This window comes from Phoenix dactylifera, chromosome 8 (assembly GCF_051530095.1).
Source record: "Phoenix dactylifera cultivar Ajwa chromosome 8, Ajwa_hap1_PhDact_Kaust_v1.1, whole genome shotgun sequence".
NCBI classification, from domain to species: domain Eukaryota; kingdom Viridiplantae; phylum Streptophyta; class Magnoliopsida; order Arecales; family Arecaceae; genus Phoenix; species Phoenix dactylifera.
The window spans coordinates 24,346,017-24,349,830 of record NC_143197.1 but is presented as its reverse complement, the minus strand read 5'-3'; the positions used below and the strand labels follow the sequence as shown (position 1 = coordinate 24,349,830).

Here is a 3,814-nt window from a genome sequence, read left to right as displayed (position 1 = left end):
TGAGTGGACACTGCCATCGTTCTTTCTTCATGGGAATTTGGATTATGGAATTCATCTCTCATTTCAGCTTTTTGGTGGGCCCGGCCTCTATTTCCACGGTGGACCAGGCAATTCCCCGGCATCCCGAGTATCAAGAGACATCTGGGATTCTCAAGATGCCCGTTATATAATTTAAACCTATGAAGCCTCGTTGTTCTCAGCGAACGCTACGACTCTGTGCCCCGCTGTCCACAACTCCACACCCATTATCCCTAAAATAAGAAGAGAATAACGCCTCGTATTTGTGTAAGAAGAGGAGGAGGAGGAGGAGGAGGAGGAGGAAGAGGCCTGGGGCTAGAAAGAAGGGGATGTCTCCGTTGTTCCTCCCTCCAGGTGTTGGGTTTCCCATCCTTCGTCGGAGCCCCATCCGGAACCCAGCCCGAAAAAGATGGGGACTCATCAGAATCCCCTTCCTCCCTCGTTGCAATCTCCATCTGGAGAAAACAACATCTCGAACAAAAACAAAGCAAACGACAGGATCCAAAAGAAGAACACCAAATCTAAAGTACCTGGATATATCGATCCGCATTCTCCTCCTCCCCATTTGCCGGGCTCTCAGAAATGATACACCGAGCATTGGTGTTGGTGAAAGAAAGACGTTAAAAAATTGCACCGTTAAGCCGGAAGCGGAGGAAGAAAAGAAGGGAGAGTAGAATGTTCAAAGATATCCAACGCATCAAGGCGTGGGAGTCCACCGTCCGGAGGACGCACCAGAAGCATCAGCCGTCGGCGCGGCGGCGCAGCCTCGTCCTCCCCCCCGTGTCGGCCTCCCCCACCGCCGCCGACGTCGACGACGCCGATGATCTCGATGACCCCACCCTCCACCACGCCGAGCGCCTCCTCCCCAACGGGGACTTCTACACCGGCCAGTGGCACAACAACCTCCCCCACGGCACCGGCAAGTACCTATGGACCGACGGCTGCATGTACGAAGGCGAATGGCGCCACGGCAAGACCATGGGGAAAGGCAAGTTCAGCTGGCCCTCCGGCGCCACCTACGAAGGCGAGTTCAAGTCCGGCTTCATGGATGGCTTCGGCACCTACACCGGCTCCCTTGGGGACACCTACCGCGGCTCCTGGTCCATGAATCTGAAGCACGGCCAGGGCAAGAAGTCCTACGCCAACGGCGACTACTACGACGGCGAGTGGCGCTCCGGCCTCCAGGACGGCCACGGTCGCTATACTTGGAAGAATGGCAACGAGTACGTCGGCGAGTGGCGCGCCGGCGTCATCCACGGCCGCGGCACCCTCGTCTGGGTCAACGGCAACCGCTACGACGGCGGGTGGGAGGACGGCTTCCCGAAAGGCAACGGAAGCTTCCGCTGGGCCGACGGCAGCCTCTACGTTGGGTACTGGAGTGAGGAGAACGACGGCATCCAGCAGAAGGGCGTTTACTACCCGTCGCCCGCCGCCACTTCGCCGACGGCTCGGGATCCTCATGCTGCGTTTGCGGCCGACCTCGGCGATTGCAAGGTTTGCCCGGGCGAGACGGTGTCGATTCTCCCGTCGCAGAAGACGCCGAACTGGTTGGGAATGGAGGAGAATTTCCTACAGAAGCAGGCCGTATGGAGGCAGTCCAAGTCGAACGACGGCCGGCCGAGAAGGCGGGCGTCGGCCGACACGGCCGGGACCGGTGAGACGCCCAAGAGGACTAATGGGCACAACAATAGCATCATCGGCGCTGCCGGCAGTTGGGAGGCGGATGGGGATTACAATTGTGATGCAGAGGAAGGTAGTGTGGCCAGGGGGAGAGGGGCGTCCAGCGACGGGGCTAATGACTTCATGGGAGGGCTTAGCCTGGAGGAAACGGAGTCGACGGGAACGGGGAGGTGGTTGCCAATAAAGTGGCCGCCACCGGAGGTGAAGAAGCAGGGGGAGACTATCTCCAAGGGGCACAAGAATTATGACCTCATGCTCAATCTCCAGCTTGGGATCAGGTATCCTGCTTTCTCTGCTGTAATCTCTGGCTTCTATGGAGGTTTTGGTTGTGGCCCCAGCAAATGATGCATGGAAAGAGAAATATAAATGCTCTGCTAACTAATTACCTCCTATTGATCTCTAGTTTTGTTTATATTGTGAAACACTTGGATTCCTTCTCTTTTTTTTTTTGAGAAAAACATTGGGACAGATCACCACACATTTTATAAGAGTAACGCTTGGAGTCTTATGTAAATGTGGATTGGTCTTCCATGTGATATTCTTCATGCACATAATGACTTTAAAAATATAAAAAGAATATAAACTTGCAATGTAGTGGGAAGGTTCAGTAAGCATGCCATGCATTACTATACCTATCTGTCATGTTTAGTATTTGCAAAAATAATAGATTTTCTTCCCTTAAATTTCTTCTCTTTAACTGAGAACTCCTCTCATAATCTATGTTAAGAGTCCTTTCTTTTGGTGAGGATTTGGAGGTTGGGGTGGGGGTCACGGTGATGCCATGCTCCCACGAGTTCCATCGGACGTGCCTCGGCAAATGGTTGGAGAAGAGCCACCTCTGCCCTTTGTGCCGCTTTCCCATGCCGACTGTGGGCTCACGAGTTCCTCATCGAGTGACTGGAGTTGGACAATAGACACGTATGTTGTTCATGATTCATGTTTGATTTGGTGCGTTGTGGGTGTAATTGATGCATCCTGCTTTGTATATTGAGTTTTGATACTGTAAAGATGTATTATTTTTCTCATTTAATTGATTGGAAATCAACATTATCTATACTGTGTCTATTCTGCTCTTCAATAGTGTTGAATTTTGATAATCTTAGACAGGTTTGTTTATGATGCCCAATATTTATACTCTTTCAGTTCTATTATTTACTTATAATTCATTGAAGTGATTAATATATATTAAATTCATGCCAAATTAGACGGCTCTATCGCCCCTGCCGGGAGTGTTATTTTGAAAATCAAGTGATAATTTCCATGGAAGAGATGCCTATCTTGCAAGAGATATATAGGTTCATCCCAGGCTCCTCCGTAGCTTTATAAATAGCGGCAAAGTCCTTGGTCATGTTCCTTTTCTTATAAATCTTTGAAGAAAAAAAGTAAAAGGTTAAATTTACTAGAACTTTAGAAAGAAACCGAGAGCGTTCATCCTTGCTAAGATATCATATATCTAACACTTATCCCGAGTTTCTAGGAAAATTACTATTTATCCATTGAAAAAGGTAAAAAAAAGTTACTGTTATTGTACATTGAATTAATTAATTATTTTAACCTGTTCCTCAAATTGCTTATAAGTATGTCTTGGCAGTGGATCTTGCATGAAGAGTTACGTGGGTCTTAATGTGTAAACTACCTGGGAGATGCTTTTGTATACATTTTTTTTTTATTCTTGATCCCTGTCAGTACTTCTTCTAGTTCTGCACATGCTAAAACTGACTGCTCGGATGATTCTATAAGTTCTTTTACAATAAACTAACTTGTATCTCGACAAATGCTTGATTTCCTGGTGTACTTGCTTCAATTGTTTGTTGAATGATCCACTGTTCAAAATCAAACAGTGATTTATGAAAAAAAAAATTGGAGCTAATATATAGTTGATTCCACACCTCTTAGTTTGAATGCCCAAATTTCTGCATGTCCTTTTCTTGGGTCTACTAATTCCAATAAAAATTTCCAATTCCTTCTTTTCAAGCATCAGCCAAACACTCTTTATAACAAACTTCAGTTTAGAGAGATTAAGACATTATTGGTTGTTATGATTCTTAAAGTCTTTATATGGCTAACATCTCCAGCAAGGGAGTTGCCTCCTACCATGCATATCTCTCCAGTCAAT

At 47.5% G+C, this 3,814-nt stretch overlaps 1 pseudogene; it reads left to right on the top strand.

Annotated features, from left to right (window-relative positions):
* Positions 1-302: 302 nt before the first annotated feature.
* On the top strand, positions 303-2,123 carry LOC120110247 (phosphatidylinositol 4-phosphate 5-kinase 6 pseudogene; annotated as a pseudogene).
* Positions 2,124-3,814: the final 1,691 nt, after the last annotated feature.